Raw genomic sequence first — 23355 nt, 5'->3', positions numbered from 1 at the left:
GAGGATGTACGTTAGTCGTCGGATAGCTTAAATCATATATTCTATGAAGAGTGCCCTTCTTGCCCACTTTTTAATGAAAAAATGGTGTTTCGACCGAATCGGCTAGGCTTTCAGGCTTGGGTAATTTGATTGTTGGGTTTGGAATTGATCCACATCTGAAAGATTGTGGGATTAGGCATCAAGATTGTCAGCCTATATCTTTCCTAGCCAAAATCTCTAGAAGAGGTATTTACGTAGATAGATCGTTTTCGAAGTAATGAACAAAATGAAAGCTAAAAAAAGTCTTCTCGCCTCCCGGTGAGTGAAATTAAGAATCTCAGTTCAAAAGAGGAGATTCACTTTCTCCATCTTCGTCCATCTACCTATAAAAGGGTGGATTGTAGAAAAAGCGCGCTAAACTGGAAAGAAGAGGCTGCTGATCTATTCTAAGTGGGTGACAACGCAATAAGGAAGTCTAAACAGTTTCAAAGCTTTTTTCGAAGACTCATAATGCCCCTTCTGGGTTACGATCCTGAACCACCTGCGCCATAGTATCCATTCATAATATATACTGTATACACCAACCCAAACCCCATAAACAAACTTAATTTGGGTACGTCATCGCTAGTTATGAACTTAAACCATTAAAAACAAAAAAACACACGCTCACACAGTGAACAAAAAAGACATAACATTAATTATAAATCTTAAATACTTACAACCCAGTTGATGGTAGTGATGTTCTTCTTTGCCATGCAAGTAACTATGGGGATTAATGAAAGTTATGGCTGAGTGGTTCATATGTTCATCCTTCAATAGGCCTTTTATAAGAGTGCTGATTTTCAATTTAATGATTAAATACTACTGTTACCATTTTTTACACGTTTCCATTATTTTTCTTTTTTTCCCGCCAATTAATCATGCTGTTTACAAGGACATATGTCCCTTTTTCTTTTTCTTTTTTCATTGAATATGCACGTCTTGTAAAATAGTAATACAGTATGTGGGTAGAAACAAAAAGTGACCCAATGCACCAATGTATTTTTTATTTATTATTATTATTATTTTTTTTTTCTGGCAAACGAAAAAGCCGTACACTAAAATAATATTACAGAGTTCATCCGGTGTGAACACTAGGATGTGACCATACAAACAGAGGCATCATTGTAGGTGAATACAAAAACTCTGCAATCATAAAGGCATTCCAAGCCTTTCTTACATATAGCTTGTGGAGTACTGCACAAAGACTAATAGTGGTACCCAAGGCGAAAGTTTTTGAGCCTGCCATATAAAAACCCACAACACATACCGGACCACGTGACATCCCCATCGCCAGCCTTATGATGGAAGACATCCTTATCAGAATAGACAATTGAGGCACCAATGTATCGCTAGATTAGTGTTTCCTGGTACTTAGACCGTCACAAACCGCCAAAAGTAAAAGAAACAAAGAATAAATAAATAAACACAAAAGAAAAATAGTTACTTAAATTATGATATAGCCACTATAGTTACATTCTTAAGCTTTTTGGGTTGGGACGTGAATGTGACGCAGAACAAATAGTTGAAGATTTTAGAACTCGTTTGAATGGTCAGAAGGTTAAACTCGTTTGGATTGTTAAAAGGTTAAACGGGCAGATAGATTCGAATTGGTTTACTTTTTGGTATTTAGTAATTTTTAATAATTAGAATTATTTTCTTATTTTTATAGAATTTTCAGAACAAGTTTATTTTTGAGTAATAAATTGCTAGAGTTACTTTTTTAATTAACTAATTATATAACAAATAAAAAATAATAATAAATAAGAAAGTGAAACCTTCAACTTAATTGTATTTAATATAAATAATTAATTAAAAATTATTTAGTTAGGTAATTTTATTTTATTTTTAAATAATAAATAAAAGAAGAATAAGAAGGACAATGAAACTTCCACGAACCCGAATCAGTCAGAAATCACATGCCATTATTTCCTGATCGACTTGTATTATTGTACTAAAGGAATCTATAGACTCTTGCCCATATTCAAGCCCCATTATTACGAGGGTACCTCTAACATGAGCCAAAAGTAGTTTATAATCCTTACTTATGAATTGATCAAAAAATTATTATTTTAACTTTAATAGACCAAAATAACCCTCCCTCTATCTCTAACGTCACATCTCCTCCATCACTAGGTGAGACCTCTGCAACCTTGCTCTGCTGAGTGCGAATAACAAAATCAGAGTTATAGACAATAAACAACAATTTAATCAATGAATACATTGAATAGACTCATAAAATAAGTAAATTTCACATTAATGTATAAGAATTGAACAGAACTTGATTGGCTCGTTTAACTAGCAAAAAAAAATTGATTGAACAATGTAGAATCATAAAATTGTAATTAGTTTTGAAATCCACAAATAAATAACTTCCAAATTTCCATATATGTTTTATATAGGTAATACAAGGTCTATATGGTTTTTTTTTTGGAGAGAGAGAGGAAAAAAAAAAAAAAGGATCTTCTATGCTTTGATGGCAGTCAGTTGAGTGGAGGCTGTCATTTTCTCAGTACTAAACATGAAGAGAAGAAAAGATTAGAACCCAATTCCTTGCAAATCTAATCCAATATAAATAATAATAATAATAATAATAATAATAATAAATAAATAAAGAAGAAGAAGAAGAAGAAGAAGAAGATTATACAAACTGCAAAAACTGATCCAAAGAAAAATTTAAGTACAATTTGGTAGCTACACCCTTAAGAAACTTGTTTCCGAAATACCTAATTTTCACTCTTCAAGCACCAATTATTTCCTCTTATTTGTTTAATCAAATTCCAAACACAAAATAAAACTCTAATTCCTGCACCAGCAACACAAAATTGACCGCCAAAATCTGAAATTTTAGTTACCAGATCCCCAAACAAAACAAACCCCATTACTCACTTCAAGAAGTGAATTTTTATTTATTTATTTTGCATCCAAAGTCAATGCCTTCCACCCGAACCACTGTCCCTAACCAGGACGGCGAGATGTGCTCAAGAGGATGAACCGCACGGCGGCGACGATGCATGGAGTGAACGTCAATGATTATTCATTTATTCAAAAAAAAAATTTACTCTTAATTACTTGTTTATTACCTAATTATTTTTATTTTCACAATTTTTGAGTGTCAACCTAATCAACCCATGCTAGGAAATTAGGAGGTATCACATAATACCCTCGGGATCTTAACTTTAGCATCGATGAGGGTTTAAGGGATGTGTTGTGAGGGATGTGTCGAGATGCTCTTTTCTGTAAGGCATTTGTCCACTTTCAAGTTTCCCCTCAACTAATTTTTACTTTGGGTGCCTTTAGTCTTAAAATTGGGTCAAGTGCAAAAAACACCCCTATAGTATGCATATAGTGCATATTGCACCCCTTTCGTGCAAAAAACACCCATAAACTATAACATTTGTGCAAATAAGTCCTATTTATAAAAGTTGGACTAAAATACCCTTAGCAACACATTTTATAATATATATAAAAATATATATTTTGTGAGACTAAAAAGGGCTTGGCCCTTCTTCTTCTTCATCTTGGTGGTTGCCAGGAACTGGGGAAGATACATATATATAGAGACATATATATACAGATATATATACACATATACACAGGCATAAATATACAGATATATATATATATACAAATATATATATATATATATATATATATATATATATATTGTAAATTTACATATTACACATATATACACAGACATATATATGCATATACACGTCGCCGGGGAGGGAGTGAGAGGTTGATGTCGACGTCGCCGGGAGGGGATAAAGACGGAGGCGTCTCTGGGGAGGGAGATAAAGACGGAGGCGTCACATGCTCACGGCCGAACCCAGTTGTCACCGGTGGCGAAGGATAGACCGGATTGTGACTGTAAGGGGGTCCGAGGAGTCCTCTACTTCTGGGTTCATCGCCGGTGATCTTTAACCTAGCCACCTGTCCAGCCGCTGCGTTAATTAGACTCCAAGCGTCGTCGACGGCGACAGACCTGAGAAGGACCGTTTGGGCTTCCATTGCTAGACTCCGATTCCACTGAGAGTCGATTGAGGCGATCTGGACAAGACCCATGTCTTCTGAGTTAACACAAACATCGAATCTGAACACATTCTCATGAAATTCATGACAAAAACAAGCAAAATCAAAGATTATAGCATCATACCTCGATATTTTGGGGACGAGGAGTGTTTTTCTGAGTTTCTTGCAGAGCGGCCCGAGTCGACTGGTGAGTCAGCGCGACGAGGAAGTCCTCGTTACTCTTAGTCTCCGTCGAGCTAACCACAGACTAACCGACGGATAGCGACGACGAGTCAGGATTCCTATATGGTGAACGGCTGCGGTAGACTATGGTGATGTAGGGTTTGCGAATGGGTCTTGTAGCTTTTGGTGGTTGGCTCTGTAGGCTAGATTTTGGTGTTTGAGGAATTTGGTTTGGTTAGCAATGGCTATGGTTGGAAGTGGCTATGTGTATATATATAATTTGTAAATTTACAATAAATACATATATCTATCTGTATATTTATGTCTATGTATACGTGTATATATATTTGTATATATATGTGTGTATCTTCTCTGGCCTTCCCTTCCCTAGGCGACCACTAAGCTGAAGAAGAAGAAGGGCAGAGCCCTTTTTAGTCATTTCACAATATATATATATATATATATATATTTATATATATTATATAAAATGTGTTGCTAAGGGCATTTTAGTCCAATTTTTATAAATAGGACATATTTGCACAAATGTCATAGTATAGGGGTGTTTTTCGCACACCTTTTTAAATAAGGGATAAAAGTGCTATAAAAAATATACTTTACGGATATTTCTTGCACTTTCCCCCTTAAAATTACCCCCCTCATGTTAATCCCAACTTCTTTAGAATCTTATCCTGCCTTTTGGGTCTGAACCAGACTAAAAGGCTTACCTTTAAACTTGTTGACCTTCTTACCTATTACTCAATCAATTTGATCAAGGACGAGGAGGGTAGATACCACTTTCACCCTCGTCGTGGGAAAGCCATGGTCTCTAGCTTGAGTTCTTCTAATAAGTATTGGAAGGAGAGGATCATTCAAGTTGGAGGTATGTGGCGCACCTTTGCCTCTCGGGAGTTTATCATGCCAACCAGTTTTCATACCCTATTTATTCATGAGTTTAATGACTCTAGTGAGTCCTATTGTTTTGTTTGTGAAGTTAAGCTTTTTCACTTTATTTATAGAATATTTACTTGACCTAATATGGGACTGAGGTAGTATTTGTATATTGGTGCGTGTCGAGGACAACAAGCTAAATGAGATGAGTGTGGCCAAGTTTGAATTTGTAAAGTGCCACTACTACTTCTAGCTACTTAATATAGTTAGGGTGAGTAGGGATCATCCCAAGGAAAAAAAACAGTATTGAAATGGAAACAACATTGGATTAGTAGGTCGGGTGATCAAAATGTGATTGTTGGTTTAGTTAAACTACAAATTAAAGTAAACAAGTTCAATATAAAACAAGCAAAGTAAGTAAAATGTAGAGAATAAGAGAGAGAGGTCTTGGGTCATAGAGTTCACCACTAAGCACCACCTTCCTAGACATTCAACTTTTGATAGATTAAGGGGGAAATTGGGTTGCAAGTGAGGGTGTGTGCCATTGATTGAAACATTAGCATAAATGGCCAAGTAAGTATACATTGTCTAACTAATCTAATGAATAGTACAACATATCAGATTAAGCCATTAACCCTTCCATAAGCCCACAATCAATGTACATCATTAAAGTAGAGAAATATACTACTTGCATTCATAAGCATGGAACATCAAACAACAAGAATAGATTATCTATCTATCTAAGAAAGTAAAGCAACTACACTATAACTAAACTAATGACATGAAAACTAAACTAATTAAAACTAAGGTTGTGGCACAATCCATCAAGAAATGAGTATGAACCATCAAACAAACCACAAGAGTATTCCATTTAAGCACCATGCCTTGACCATCACTAGATCCAAAATATTAACACACATAGACATGCATCAATGTAACATAATCTAGAGATAAACACATGAACATCTATTCTAGCATACATAGACATATGAATATAATTCAATAATCAATTGGAAGTATTAAACTACACAAATCAAGATAGAAACAAGATTTATATATATATCAAAAGTCAAGATAATAATTACAACACTAATCCCCATTAATTACAAAACATTAAGGTCTAGGAGACATGCTTAGGACTAACTCTAGCCCCAAGAAGATGTTTAGCCACTCATTGATGTAGTCATCCAACCCTCAAGGGTCATCTTTATGGTAGGAATGATCTTCTTCTCTTTGATAGAAACCCTAGATGAGTGGAAGAACTCCCAAAATGGCGTGTGTGTCTCTCTAATCTCTAGACTCCTCCAACCTCCCTTTTTAATGGTTCCTTTCTCTATGATTGTATATGTATAAAATGGCCCAAAATCCTTATATAGGTAGCTCAAGTGTCACACCCAATGGTCAGACCTCGTGCACTAGGACCTCTAAATGATTGCACCATGAGCACACCTTTTAAGTGGCTGGAACTCTGTTTTTCTCGCACTTAAGGAGGTTCGATTGATCACAAGGGTGGTTCGATCGATCGAACCTTGGCGGGCCCTTTTTGGAATAAGACAAATCTGAGATATTTTCGGGATATTTTAGGAAAAGGACAAAAGTGGTAGGTGGGGATAAGATCAAAGAAGTTCGATCGATCGAAGAAATGTTGGATCGATCGAAGATGGAAATTTCCTGAGGATAGAATAAGAGGCTCAATCCATCTTGGTATGGCTGGATCAATCATTATGAGATTGACCTGAGCTTGGTATGATCGATCGAAGATTGCTGTTTTCTACCATTTTGCTTCCACTTTGCTCCTTTATTCCATTCAGCTTGAGATTGTTTCTTTTATGCTCTAATTTGGCTGAATTAACTTATTTTGGGGATACGTGCCTGAAAAGGGAGATAACATGAAGTTAGACTAAAATGGGAAAATAAGATAGGATAAGGTACTAGAATGTTCAAGCTTAAAGGGTTTAAATGGGCACTTTTCAGTGCTCATCACACCCCCAAACTTAAATATTACTAGTCCCTAGCAATAAACTATGAAGTAAAGGAATAAAATGAACAAATAAACAACTATGAACTAGAAAGTAATAAATGGATAACACCATTTTCATAGGGAATACGATTGTATTTAGCGCATGCAACAAGCCTTTTAAACCCCTAGGTTACCCCTAGTGGACGAGTGAAGTCTCGTAAGGGTTTCCAGAAATGATACCCACAAACATTAAGCTCTTTTTCACTAAAGAGGCACCAATATTGCAAACAGGCATTGAGAGCAAACTACCTCAAGTATGCAATTTTTCAATCATTTCCAAGCAATCTCCCAAAATTTCAACATCAAGCAAGCAAGTATAGTCCTCCAGATATCAAGAAAATGATCATGCAAATCAAAACAACTTTAGAATCCTTTTTGAGTGGACCGGCATCAAGTATGTTGCTATCTAAGCTAACTAAAGAAATGATCACATCCTTACCCTCAAACTAGCACACAAATCTAGTACCTATCATCAAGACAAAGAGTGGACCTTTTATTAAAACTTTATTCATCTAGGTGCGTTTATTCTTTTCACTCGATTTTTTTTTTTTTTTTATCCATCTATCCCTAAGGATCAAAGATAGAAGCATAGTGCAATGTGTTGATCTTTAAAGTTTTTTAGCGATCCATGAGGTCGAGCGTTAGGTCAATGACTCCCAAACCGGACGGCTTTAGGGCATTAGGTGTTTAAACACCCCTAAGGACTTACATGCTCAAATCAACTAAGTTACAAATCAAAACAACCTCCATCTAATCATTTCTCACTTTTCACCTTTTGGGAGAAGTACTTACCTTTTTTTTATTTTTTTATTTTTTATTTTTCAAGTTATTAACCTAGAGTTAGGGCTTTCTACCTTTCGGCACGAGAAATTTAGTGCTTGATGAGGCTAGAATCCTGACTACTTAGTGAAAAGGGTTTGTTATCCACCTTTATCAAGAATGAAAGCTTTCAATGTACTACTAGCTCAATTTGGATATAACCAAATCAATAATCAACAAAGCATGTACCCCACAAATGAATGCTAGTGTGCGCTTATGCTAGTGTAGAATCCTAGAGTGAATCTCAAAATAATCACAAAATCAAGATGATGTGGACCACAAGTGCAAGCATGATATCAATCTTTCAAAAAAAAATTACTCTTAAATGGCATCCACAAGGCATACAAGGAGTATTGGACTCTCAAGTCAAGTAATTTTTAAATTTTAAGCAATATAGTCCTTAAAAGATCAAAATCATAACTAGTCATGGACCAATCATACAAAATCCCTCAAATACACAAATCATGCTTAAAATTTTGAATTGAAATGCAAGCAAAGAACACCCATTACCCCCAAACTTAAATGGCACATTATCCTCAATGTGAAAAGAGAACAAAAGAAAATAGTATACCAGTGCAGCTATGGCAAAGAATGGCAGGGACACAAGTATCTGAAGTGGGTGGTACAACCCCCCCAAACCTGGATTAACTATGGTCCTAAAAAGATAGCACTAGGATAAAAGCTCATCAGATAACAAAGGGGATAATAATAGTACACAGTGGACATGCAAATGTAAGTGGGATAGTAAATGAACTAAGGAGAGAGGAGTAAGGGTGGTCTTGAAAAATTTGGGTAGCACCCTCTCACTAAAGTCACTCGGATGTACTTAATAATGGAGTCAATCACAAATAGATATATCAATACATAAACTGACATCCAAAATACTATGCATAAAATATAGGAGAATAAAAACAGTATAAAGTACATCACAGTATCAGGCTAACAGACTGACCGCAAAAATATAGGAACAGTATCAAAGTAATAGTCAAATAACACAAATATATAATAATGAGAGAGAGAGATCAAACAGAGGAGGTTGGTCTAGCGGGGCGTGAACCACGAATGTCTCCGGAAATACCCTGCAGCGCAGTCAGTACATCAGTGGGAGGCCACATCTACTCGGAGAAAGACTACCGCATCCTCTAAGGTCTGGATACGCTCTCATAGGCTGGGTGTCTGAGCTGGAGCGTTAGGAATAACTGGATCAGGAAACTGATGTACGTCCTGACTCTACTCCTGAGAATGTAATGGTACCCCCGCCGGAGAGTGATGTGGTAACTTTTTTGGAAGCTCTTGCTCTAGGTCTATCTCCATATGTGCACCTGCAGCGGCCGATGCGTCTGCTGGATCATCTGCTGCTGCTGATGCCTTTACCTTGGCCATCTCTGCCTCCTATGCCGCCAAGACGGCCTCATCCTCTAGACTCTTAATAAGAGTATTATAGCTCTTATTCCAGTCCTTCTTGCCATAATGGCAAGCCCCTGTCTCAGGATGCTCCTCCGGGTGAAAAAGATAATGCTGGTCCCGGAGGATCCAAGTAATCAGATGTGCAAAGGGCCACTGGGCTTGGTCTTGCTAATGAAAGAGTCATAAAACTTCATCGTCACAGTCCAAATAAATGCAGGGACTAAAAACCAGTGGCCTGTATAAAAGGCATATAATGCTGCAAGAACCTCATACATGATTATAGAATCCTATGAAAAAGAAAGAGTGGAATTCCCATGCCCAATGTAAAAGTTATGAAGAAAAGACTTGTGAATTTTCAATGTTTTCATAATAACTTTGAAAGTAAAGTGCATAGAATACATAATACATGTTATTGGCCACCGGCCTCATCTTATACATGTTGAATACAATGAAAAGAGTGTACTTATGCATACTTTACATATATAGAATCAAAGAATACAAGTTTTGTCATGAGAAGCTACAAATCATCTAAGGCAATGAAACCTTCAAGTCTTGAGTCCTGTACTTGAAATATGCCCCAGTAACGTAGGGGTGAGCAACATAAAGCTACTCGTAAGAGATGAGCATGTATCGACCTAGAATTTTACAATTTTATCACCTTAAGGTGAAACATGTCAGAGGGGTTCATGCCACCTAACGTCTATGTCACAATGAGACTCATGGAGCATCCTAAGCTACCCTAGAGTAATAATTAACAAGAATCATGATACTTAAAACACATATGAAACGAATTAAGATTTGGATAATTCAAAGAACATGACAAGAAGGATGCTTGAATACAAGTTAACAAGAATTACATTATCAATGCAATTAGGCAAAGTTTGGAATAATCCATACAACACGACAAGGAGTTACTAGAATACAAGTTCACATTGTCAAGGCACTTTACATGATTGAAACATACTATTTAACATGACAAGAAGTATATTCGGATATAAGTTAGCAAGAATTACATTATAAATGCAATTGGCATGATTTGAGCATTTCACATACACGAAAAGTTTAAATCTTCGAAGAATAGCAACTTGAAATTTAAAGAGTGAAATCAAATAATGTGGAAACTTGGATATCGCCCGGATTAAAACCGTACTCTTGGGATCACTTTAGGGTTACTAACCTAAGGGTACCTTCCCCTATTCTTGGGATCACTTTAGGGATTATCAACCCAAGGGTACCTTCCCCTATTCTTGGGATCACTTTAGGGATTATCAACCCAATGGTAGCTTCCCCTATTCTTGATTGATATCCCAAGTTCCAAAATCAACAAGTTGTGCAAGTCAAAATTGTATCAAATACAATAAATACATTAACCACGTTTCATGCACAACCAAGATTTTGGAACACGCAAGTCATGCCCCTAGTTCATCAACTATCATGGCATGTGAGATGACAAGAAATCATAGTATGCAACTATATAGACAACATCCAAGATATATAGCACATGGAGTTCATTGAAGTAAATATACCACAAGTATAAGATACATAATTCAATTTCTTTCTAAGCAACATATGAGTAATTAAATCATTCCAAGACAAGTGTGCATGTTCATTAAGTATATTAATGAAACCTAGATACAAGGGGTCATGATTAAACCGATGGAAGCATAAAAAAGAAAATTTAATCAACCTAAGGGATTAAATTATCACGATTATGAGGCAAGTCCAAATGTTCTATGAACAAGGTGTGTCAAGGATCATATCAAGGTCAAGTTCAATGTCAAGTTACAAGTCCATTTCATGCAAGACATAACCATGTGAATTAAGTTCCATACAAAGGAAGTGAATGAATATAAGTTTCAAACTTATCCGATTATTCTCAATTTGATACATGTGAAGGAATTTGTCACGAAAAACATGAATTCTAAGTTAGAAACTTAATCAAGACCAATGAGCTATTGAATGGATTTTAATTATTACACTTAATTAAAATCTCTAAGTTTTGAAATTCATCCAAATGATCTCAAATTTAAAAACATACCATGCAATGAATGGCCATGAGCATTAAACTTTAATACTAGAAAAATAATAAATGATAGATTTCAAAACCTAACCAAATATTCTAAATTTAAAATATGTGAAACCATATAGCATGCATATCAAGAATGTCAAGTCGGAATTCCAATGGGGTGAATAGTACACCCGGAATAAATTAATTAATCTAATTAATTAAATACTACTAGATTTCAAAACTTCTCCGATTACTCTCAATTTAATCTATATTGAAGAGCATGTTAGGGCCTAATATAATATGCTAACACACATCGATTTCAAGCTAGTTAAGGCCACATAAATTAAAATTTTATTCTAGTAAAATATAAAATAAAATCTTCGTTACTTGTTCAATTTCTCTCAATTTAATATATGTTAATTAACATATCAAGGGGTAATATTCTATCATGCCACATGATTAAACAAAGGTATGGACAATCAGAAAAGTTAAATCCTTCACAAGAAAATTAAATAATAAAATCTCTAGATTTCATATTTAAGCATGTAAACAAGTTGTATAAGCATCAATAGCATGTTATATAACAATAATTAAACCTATAACACACTCCCTATCTCAATTTGAGATGAAAACCTCAAAGGCCCACCGAAAAAAAAGTGTTCCGAATCCGTCGAAACCAAAGGGTTTTGTCGGGGACAATACGATCTCCATGAATCTGAAGGAAGCCCCATGAAAATCACAACTTGACCTCAAATCCAAACTCAAGAAATGGTCAAAAATGAATTCTAATAAGGGGGAACGATAGAACACGTCGAGGGGAACAAAAACCGTGAAGACCGAAGACTTTTTACTTAGGAAAAGTAAATCAAAGGAGGAGAGAGAAGGTGGCAGCTCCATGGGCATCCATGGTTGCTTCAGGTCATGGAAGGATAGTAGGGAAGATGAAAAATAAAATAATTCACCCCCCTTTTATAGAAATCCCAAAAAGTGCCCCGAATAGGGCCCCACCGGGTCCGGAAAAGTGAAATTTAAACAAACGCCCTCAAATGGCAAAACTCCGTGAACAAAAAAGATTCAAAATGAGAAAATATGAACAACGGAAGAAACAGCATTGAAAACCGAGTCCCGAGCAGAAAGTTATGCCCCGAACAAGTTCGGCGGCAATTGGGTCCAAAAACTCTGAAACTGGAGAAAAACGACCAGAAGAAAATTTTATGAATTTACGAGTCAACGAAAAGTGAAAATGAATCCCGTACGAGGATCCAGGCTCCAAACGAGATATTTTGTAATAACTTTTGTTAATTGCACAATAGCCCCTACAAAAAGGTTAACTGCTAAACTGCCCCAGAATAAAAATATATTCCAAAAGATATTTCTTAGATACCCCTGAAATAAAATATCTTCAAAAGATATTTACGAAAAACACCCCAAGAAAAGAAAAAGATTATGAAGAATTGTACATCCACGCCCCTATGGATACCGGGAGCAACCAGAGTACTTTCTTACAAAAGTGAAGATATGTATTTCAAGAAAACCACTCAAGATGAAGGCACGTGAAGTCAAGAACCAACTCCAAGCATGAGAAGTGAGGTTGTGCCAACAATGTGACAAACAGGGAAAAGACATAATAGGAAAAAAGACAAAACAAGGAAAGGACGAAAGACGCATAGTATCTGAAAAGTTAAAATGTGAAAATGACTCGATCCTCAAAGGAAGTTGTCAATTCACATGAAAGAGTCTCAGAAACCAATTTCGAGCACTCGAGATGACACTAAGCGACACGGAACAGAGCTTAGAAAAGAAAATTAAACGAAAAAAATTCATTCGTAAAATTTTAAGAAAAAGGCAAGGGAGGCAAATGACCGGGTCGTTACAGAAGGAATGTGAGCCTGAGTCGAAGTTATACATAGTTAATCGTTTTGCTTGAAACAACGTGAAAATTCTCAAGGTTTTTCTAATTGATTTTTCTCGCTAAAATTTGGTATCTTCCAAAGTCCACTTTACTTATTATATTATTGTGTGATTGCTTTAATTTAGTAAATATATCATCCAGCAACAATTTGGATAAAATAAGCACGTGATACCGATTTATCCCTCTAAAGTGTTTTTCGAATTAAAATTTACAACTTATTCCGTTGTACAACTCACAAATAATACAATGATCTTGAACACATTAATTAATTATTGATACCCTTGTAGAAATTTGATACAAAGAAATACTAAAAACATCCATGACATGAATCAACAACATTTGAAGGAAAGCCTCGCAACAAGTTTGGGCGCGCGCACACACACACACACATGTTATCCTTATTTTGCTTCTTTTTCAACCACATTGAAATATAAGATCTCCCAGCTGTATGAATCAATTCTGAGAAAGTCAACAAGGATTCAAGTGACGTGGGGGAGGTCGCATACTCGTTTCTGTGGTGTTCCCGTTCTTCACAATTAGGACTGTATCCATACCCCAGCTAGCATGTCTTTCCAAGTGGCAGTGCATAAACCACACCCCTGCATCATTATAACAATATATATCAATCTATATATATATATATATATATATATATATAATTGACTAATGTGTCGTTGCGGTTGCAGTCGCAGTATTGATCGTGGTCACAATGCAACGAATTTTAACAAAATTAGTATAAATTGGTTGATATTACTCGCATGTCAGATTTGAAAAAGGTTGGACGATACGGCCAACCATGGTACACAGATTCTTAAATTTCGTGACTCCTAGCCAGATAGTAATTTGAAAATATAGTTAGGTACCTGGATTATCAGCTATGAATCTGATGGCGGTCCATCCATTTCTAGGGACACCAATGGTATTCATTTCAGGTGGATCAACCAAATTATATCCTGCCGGGTCAGTCTCATTGTCGAAATTTCCAAATCCCATTCCCACTACATAAAAGCTATACCCATGCAGATGCATTGGATGATTCTCAGCTACCCCCATCACATTAGTCCCCTGGAACACTATCTCCACACTCGTATTATATTCCAAAACTTTCACCTTCGTGCCCGTGTCCGGCGTCGTATAATTATCCGGCACAGAATCCGCAGTATAATTGAAAACATAAGGCGGCTCACTCGGAAAATCAGTGGTATACACCCCTCCTATCTGCCTGTAGTAAGCTTGCAATATATCCATGGCTGGTTCCTGAAAACTAACATTGTTCAAACTCGACGCAAGCCTGTTAGCACCGGTACACGTACTCTCAGTACACGGCAGTGTGTTCATAGAAATAGTTATAATGAGACGTTTGTCGATTGATTGTGGGACGTCTACCGGGTGCTCACTGCTGGCCAGAGCCTTGATTTGTTTCGTAAAATTAGTTACAGCATCAATGTCTTCGAATTCCGGAAGGTCCGGGAATGGAAGCGTTGATGGAACTGTGTAGTTGCCTTCGTATTCAAGTATGGCGGTGGTGGTGGTGTTGTCATAAGCTGTTTCGCCGTAGGCTCTCGACGCCATGTAATATTGGCTTGGGGTGCTATTTGCTGTGATCAGAATATCCATGGTCTGTCCCGGCGTTATCATGATGTAGTCTGTAACTATGGGTTTGACATAAGCTCCGTCAATCCCAACAACAGTGAGGGTGTGATTTGCAAGCATCAAGAACATTTCCTCATTCAGTATTGAATTCACCATGCGAAGGAGATAGGTCTTGCCGTACTCCACCATTATTTTGAATATCCCTGCAATCATTTTAAGCCAGTAACAGTAGACAGTTTAATTGATGTGTTGATGAGATAAATTAAATTAAGGATAAAGTGTTAAAAACATCCTTAATATTTGAAAACATGTATAAATTATCAGTTGAATGTTAAATTTGATTAATTTTTATTTTATTTTATTGTATTTATAAAAACTCTAAAATACTTATAATATAGCTATAAAAAAGGAATTCTGTGTTTTTTTTATTTTTAGTACACCCTTACAATTTACCCTTAAATTAAATTAATCTATATATATATATATATATATATATATATATATATATATATATATAATATGCATATATACCATCTGTTGAACAATTGAATAGATCTTTGTAAAGATCTCCAGGTAAGCCGTTGATGGTGAAAGCATCAGACTTATTGGGATCGCCTCCAGATGCAAGTGCTGATTCAATTACCTCCATCACATCTCCCTTGTACCAAGATGCTACATATATACAATAACAACCAACCAAATTAAGCCTTAAGAGAGAGAGATATATATATATATATATAATTAAGTAATCATACATAAATATATCATGAATAAATTATATATATATATATATATATGTATATATATAAAAGATATCTCCTTACATAGAATAATGGGAATTTCTGCTTCAGGGTTGGGAAATGGGTAAGTGGTTCCATTTTTAGGGTGAACAATGATCGGACCATGGACGGTGGCTCGAGTCCAGTCACTATGGGCATGCCACCACAGGGTTCCTTCCTCTGTTGAGAAAATGAGCTCATAACTGAAATTTGCTCCTGGTCTGATGGGGCACTGTGTCACATAATTCGGACCATCCGACCATGGATTCCTCGGTTGCTTCACTCCATGCCTGCAATTTCTCTCACCCAGTCAACAAATTGTGTTTTGAACAACAATAAAATAAAATAAAATTTTCCAATTACCATAATTGGGGCCCCAGCTTTACCAAGAATTCAATGGGTGCATCATTGGAATTTTAGCAAAATTCTACGTGTTTGGCAAACATGCAAATATATGTACATTTCAAAGATGTGATTTTTCTTTAATGTCTTTTTATCATTATTATTTTAGTAGAATTAAGGTCTTTTATTTGTTAACTCAATTTTGCTACTATTAAAACACATACACCCATTTTGTTCTTTTGGGAATTCAAACTCTCATAATTCATTTTAAGAGGTAGATGAGATACCACTTAGATTATAAGGCCCTTAGTACGTAGTATTAACAACTTTTGACTTATCATATCTCGTGGAATTAGGATCATCTTCGGTGTAGTACACAGTCAAGTGCACACAGGAATATGCGTATCCTCTATATGAAAAAATCTAAAATATTCCGATATACTTGATACCTTCGACCAATAGACAGATATACAAACTTTCAATTTATAATGTATTAAAAAAAAATCGAGAGTTTTCGTATCTATCAATTAGTTGGGTATCACATATACAATGCCCTTAGTACCGTGGACTTTCTATACCGATCCGTCTGCCTGTGGGGACCACAAGGGCAATTGGACCGGGCAATGCAAGGCGAATTGGATTCCAAATATTCTGAATAGTGATAGGTGAAGCTGGGATGAAAATGAAGTTTTATAGGTCAACATAAAATGAAGTTTTCATTTTATTTTTTTCCCAATAAATTTAAACATGCTGAGTCTTCAAAACTTCCTAGTTAAAAACACTTAAAAAGAGAAACGAGGAGGGGAAGAAGAAAAGGATACATATTTCTTTCACTCTCTTCAAAGATATATATATATATATATATATATATATATATATATATATTTGTTTTGCTACATTAACACAGACACAGAGAGGGAGAGCCATATATACCAGTGCAGGGTGACATTGTAGGTCCCTTGATTTTGAACATTGACTATCAACCTCTGACCTTTGTGGACATGCAGGGGTGGTCCTGGAAATAGGCCATTTATAGTCAAGATCGACTTGGTGCTACACAACCGTGTGTAATTCGCTTCTTGAAGCTATAAATCAAACTCACATACATTAGAAATTTATCATAAATTGCACTAAATAAATAAAAGCACAAATATATTCAGGATATATATATCTATATATATATATATATATGAGGAAGCCAAACAAAAGCATGAGGATGTACGTTAGTCTTCGGATAGCTTAAATCATATATTATATGAAGAGTGCCCTTCTTGCCCACTTTTCAATGAAAAAAATGGTGTTTCGACCGGATTGGCTAGGCTTTCAGGCTTGGGTGATTTGATTGTTGGGTTTGGAATTCCACATCTGAAAGATTGTGGGATTAGGCATCAAGGTTGGAGAGGTATTTCCGTAGATAGATCGTTTTCGAAGTAATGAACAAAATGAAAGCTAAAAAGAGTGTTTTCGCCTTCTGGTGAGTGAAAGAATCTCAGTTCAAAAGAGGAGATTCACTTTCTCCATCTTCGTCCATCTACCTATAATAGGGTGGATTGTAGAAAAAGCGCGCTAAACTGGAAAAACGAAACCCGGAGATGGATGATCAGTAGATAGGGAGTCGCCCTCATCTGAACAAGAAAGAAGAGCCTAGCTGCTGATCTCTTCTAAGTGGGGCAACGCAATAAAGAAAACAGTTTCAAAGCTTTTTTTGAAGACTTAATTTGGGTACGTCGTCGCTAGTTATGAACTTAAACCATTAAAAAAAAAAAAAAAACACACACACACACACACACACACTCACACAGTGAACAAAAAAGACCTAACATTAATTATAAATGTTAAATACTTACAACCCAGTTGATGGTAGTGATGTTCTCCTTTGCCATGCAAAGGAGAAACACATTGAACAACAAAAACCCTAAAAGCTCCAACTTGAAGCTTCTCCTCATCAACTCCATCTAGCTTCTTAGTTGTAAGTAACTATGGGGATGAATATATATATTAATGAAACTTATAGCTGAGTGGTTCATACGTTCATCCTTCAATAGGCCTTATATAAGAGAGCTGATTTTCAATTTAATGATTAAATACTACTGTTACCATAATTTACACGTTTCCATTATTTTTCTTTTTTCCCGCCAATTAATCATGCTGTTTACCAGGATATATGTATTTTATTTTATTTTTTTCCTTCTTTCATTGGATATGCACGTCTAATAAAATAGTAATACAGTAAGTGGGCAAAAGAATAAAAAAAAAATGTGATCATGGTGCATTTTAACTTTTGTTTGTTTGGACCTGGTACGTGTTGCAGTCATGAGGCCAGAGACGAACTTTTGTTTGTTTGGACCTGGTACGTGTTGCTGTCATGTGGCTAGAGACGGCTCAATCTAATTTGCCCCGTGGTCCAGGCCGCCCAATCTAATTTGGAGCTTTAGACGAAAAATAAAAAATAATTTTTTTAACAATATAAATAAAATTAATCACAACTCAAAAACAAAATATATAAATATATATACACATAAACTTATAATAACAAAAGTTAATAAAATTAAAAAATAATTAAAGAAAAAGAACCATTAAATCTGATTTAGAAAACCCAAATTCAATACTTCTACAAATTTTTCAATAGAATAAAAATGTGTTCATAATAACTGTAAACTTGTAATGAGAGTGGGAGGAGAAGACTTATTGAAAAGAATATGATAAAACATAAAAAATAAAAAAAGAATATGGAAAGTTTTCACCATTTTTCCAAACAACAACGTTAAATAGATATTTAATATTTTACTGTTGGTGTAACATACTCATAATTTTTTTTAGTACTAGTGTAAAAAACATGAATGAGAGAGAGAGATTGGAAAAAAAATATTTAATGATATAAATTTTTGGGCCTAATATTAAATTTCTATATTGGTTAGAATTTATTGTAAAACGTGAATGAGAGTACGTAGAAAAAGGGAGGGAAAAAAAGACATATAAGGATGTAAATCTTTGGGGGCCAATATTAAATTTATGTATCAATTAGAGTTCAACGAAACAAGGGAGGAGAGAGAAAAGAGAAATAAAAAGGAAGAAGTTATTTCAGGATATAAATATTTGATGCTTAATATTTAAATCAATAAGGAGAGAGGGAAAAAAAAAAAGAATATTATTTTAGGATATAAATATTTGAGGCTTATTATAAAATTGAAATGGGTGGGGGGAGGAAAAAAAAAAAAAAAGAAGAAGTTATTTTAGAATATAAATCTTTGATGTCTAATATAAATTTTTTATATTTATTAGATATTAACAATATTAGGAAATAGTTATAGTATAACTTAATATAAGGAAATTTTAAAATTTTGGAGCTTTCCTACTGGTTGGGGCCTTAGGCGACTGCCTAAGGCTCGAGTCAACCTTGATGCGGTCTTATATAAGAGGCAAACGAAAAAACACAATACCAAAATAATATTACGGAGTTCATCCGATGTGAACACCAGGATGGGATCATATAGACAACATACACAAATAAAGCCACCATTATAGGTGAACACAAAGACTTCGCAATCATAAAGGCATTCCAAGCCTTTCATATCAACCAAACACAAAGCAAAGCTTGTGGAGTACTGCACAAAGACCAATAGACTAATAACCCAAGTCCAAAGCTTTTGAGCCTACAATATATATTAAAAAAACCATTAGTACATACAGGACCATGTGACATCCCCATCGCCTCAGCCTTATGATGGAAAACATCCTTATCAGAATAGACAATTGAGGCACCAATGTATCGCTAGATTAGTGTTTCTTGCTACTAGACCGTCACAAACCGCCAAAAGTAAAAGAAAGAAAGAATAAATAAATAAATAAATACAAAAGAAAAATAGCTACGTAAATTATGATATAGCCACGATAACCACATTCTTAAGCTTTTTGGTGTTGGGATGTGAATGTGATGTAAAACAGATAGTTGAAGATTTTGGAACCCGTTTAGACCATCAAAAGGTTAAATGGGCAAGCTGATCAGTTAGCGTCAAAATTTGTTTTTGACCTATAAAGAGCCTAGTTTTATCAGAAACGGTCCAACACGCAAAAATTGGCATTTTCGCTGCCGAGGTAGGGCGCCTTTTGGTCGAATTCAATTGTTTAAGGCTCGGTAATTACGTTTTCCCAATTTTGAATATTTCAGAATTTTTGTTAGATGACTAAACAGATTTGATTTGCATTCCTTTTTGCTATTTAGCATTTTTTGTAATTAATTTTCTTTCCTTATTTTTACAGAATTTTCAGAGAAAGTTTGTTTTTGAGTAGTTTCCTTGCACTGCAAGTTTCCTTACGTTTTTAGGGTTTCCTTTATGTAGTAAGGGGTTTTATTTACAAATACATGTACTACATAACAGATCATTCATTCAATTATTAATATATTATCAGATTCCTCTGCGAACTACTCTTTTTTCCTTGCGGATTTAACGTACCACTTTGTGGATTCAAGGTAACCCTCGTTTCTTGTGAACGTTTATCGCTTCCGCTGATGTCAGGTTGTCTTGTGTGTACATTAAGATGTAACATCACTTCTTTTGGAACTAAAAATATATATAATAATAATAATAACAATTTATGATATTATATAGTTACTAGTGAGTAATAAAGATTTTGTTTGAGGGTGGTCATATTGTGTTAGTTGTGTAGCGGAATAGGTTGTGGAAAGTTTAGTTTGAAAAACAATTTTTTCGAGAGAGATTAATCACGTGTTTCTTTATTCAATTTACTCTACTAAAATTATCGGTTAATTAACAATCACATATAAAATAATGAGATGGTAAAGTTAAAGTAACACCGGATTTTAGCGAGGAAACTAATTGAAAAACCTCGAGATTTTGTGCGCTATCCCAAGAGTAAAACAATCCACTATGTATAAAGCAAAGTACACTGAACTTTGACTCAGACTCAAACCCCTTCACTCTACCAAGACTCAATCCGTTGAACGCCCCTAACTTTGCGACTTCCCATTCAACAACTCTCGACTTCAGACGTATACCTCTAACCTTGTAGAAAGATTACTGGTAGATCAACAACACTCTGCAAGCGCCTTGATCCCTTCAAAGTGTGATCAGAAATTCTTCTTCTATGAATGTGAATTTGTTATAGAAGAAATAAAATCTGATTTCTCTGAAAGTTGTAGATTTAATCTTCAATAGACTTGAACACGATTGGGATTCGATAAACAACCTAATTCACTCATATATATATGTTCTTAAAAATCTCTCAAAAAGGCTCTTAATGAAAATTAAAATTTTAATGCAAAAGGCTACACAACCCTAAGCGAGAAAATATGTTTTTATAGACTTTTGAAACGCTAATTACATGTACTTGGAAAATAAGTCAATTTCATTCATAAGTTTTTAGGAGAAATTCTATACTAAATAGGAAGAAAAAGTAGAGTAAGAAACAAAGTTACCAAAAACTGCTGTAGAACTTGAACAGGTTCAGCTACCCTTGAACCAATTCAAGTTGGTCAGACCTGAACGAAAAGGCTTTTACACTTTGAAAAATTTTGGCAATGCTTATTTTTGAGGACATGCAATGCATGTAAGTGTCTCTACCTTCTAACTAAACTTCTGAAAGTGTTGTTCTTATTCTTATCGAAGTCGTCAAACTATTGTGTTGCCCAGATTATGACTCTAGAGAGGGGTTGAATAGAGTCTTATCCAAACTATACCATATAATTTGATTGATCAATAAATAACATTCAACAGTGATTTAATTTACTAAAGCATGTAAATAATTTAAATGATCAAATCAATCACAAAATAAAGTAGAAAGAGATAGATAATTGCAAACACTTGACACGATGATTTTAGTGAGATTCAGTAACTCCTACTCCTTGGCTCAAGATCCCTCTTGAGACTTCCCAAAACCAATAAGGCACCTCCTTTTGGGTGGAGAGCAAACCGGTACAAGAAGCACTCCGCTTCTCTTCTTTTTACTAAGAAAACAAACCTCTATTAGTCTTCTACTGGGTTTATTCAACCCTTACAATTGATAGGATAAGGGAAAGTGATCTTTTCTAGTGGCGGCATGTAATTTGCAGTAATCAATGCATATACACTATGAATTGGTAGTACGCTTAGAAATTTCCTCACCTTCTGAATTTTCAACCACCGTAATCCCCGATTTCTTAGGAACTACTTGAGTTGGACTCACCCATTTGCTATCAGAGATTGGATAAATTATACCGGCATCCAAAAGTTTAACAACTTCCTTTTTAACCACTTCTTTCTTGTTTGGATTCAACCTCCTTTAGGCATCCCTAAAGGTTTTGCATCCTCTTCCATAAGTATGCGATGCATACAAATAAAAAGGTCAATTCCCTTTAGATTTGCTACACTCCATCCAATAGCTTCCTTATTTTCTTTAAGCTCATTTAAAAGATCATTCTCTTGGTCTTTTTCAAGACTTAGAGAGATGATGACCGTAAGAGTCTATTTTGGACCTAAAAAGGCATACTTAAGACTGGAAGGAAGAATTTTAAGCTCAAGAGTGGGTGGAGAGACTAAAGAGGGGACCAGTGGAGTATTAGAGAGTGGAGGAAGAAGTTCTTTTGGAGCTTTCCAAGGTGGAAAATCTAAACTTGCAACGGATTCCATTAAATTATTGACTTCATTTATTGATCCCTCATTATCAAACCCACAATTACCATACATTTCCAGGAGACAAGATGCAAGAGGATCCTCAGAGAGAATAGATGAAAGATTATCCTCGGTTGGTTTTTTCATAATCATGGAAGGATTGGACTCCTTAACAACTTCATCCAAGACATCTATAAGACAACACTCGTCTTTATCGATGGGATGTCGACTTGCATTGAAAACATTAAGCTTAACCATCATGTTACCAAAAGAAAGGTCCATAACCCCGGATCTACAATTAATAGTTGCATTTGAAGTGGTAAGAAATGGCCTTCCTAAAATGATTGGAATGTGGTTGGTAGGATTGGCAACCAATTCGGTATCAAGAATCACGAAATCAACCGGGAAATAGAGCTTGTCAACCTTGATGAGAATGTCCTCAACCATACCCCTAGGAGTTTTGATGGATCTATCGGCTAATTGAAGCACCATTGAGGTTGGCTTCAATTCATTCAATCCTAGTTGGACATACACAGAGTAAGGAATCAAATTAACACTTGTTCATAAGTCAAGAAGAGCTCTACGAACTTCATAGTTTCCAATCACACATGAGATGGTCAGAGCACTGGGATCTTTGAACTTAGGTGGAGTGTTATGTTGAATGTTGGAACTTACTTGCTCTGTGAGGAATATTTTTTTAGGGCTTTGTCCCTTGTTGTATAAAGATCTTTCAAAAATTTTGCATAAGGCGGAATTTGCCTAAT

The 23355-nt window shown here is 35.3% G+C and overlaps 1 pseudogene; it reads right to left on the bottom strand.

The window, feature by feature from the left end:
* LOC132305067 (uncharacterized) overlaps window positions 1–17899 on the bottom strand; it is a 34867-nt pseudogene extending 16968 nt beyond the window's left edge.
* Window positions 17900–23355: the final 5456 nt, after the last annotated feature.

Source organism: Cornus florida, unplaced genomic scaffold (genome assembly GCF_030987335.1).
Source record: "Cornus florida cultivar Cherokee Brave unplaced genomic scaffold, ASM3098733v1 CherokeeBrave_3.0.0_Hap2_Chr04, whole genome shotgun sequence".
NCBI classification, from domain to species: Eukaryota; Viridiplantae; Streptophyta; class Magnoliopsida; order Cornales; family Cornaceae; genus Cornus; species Cornus florida.
This window is presented reverse-complemented; position numbering and strand designations above follow the sequence as displayed.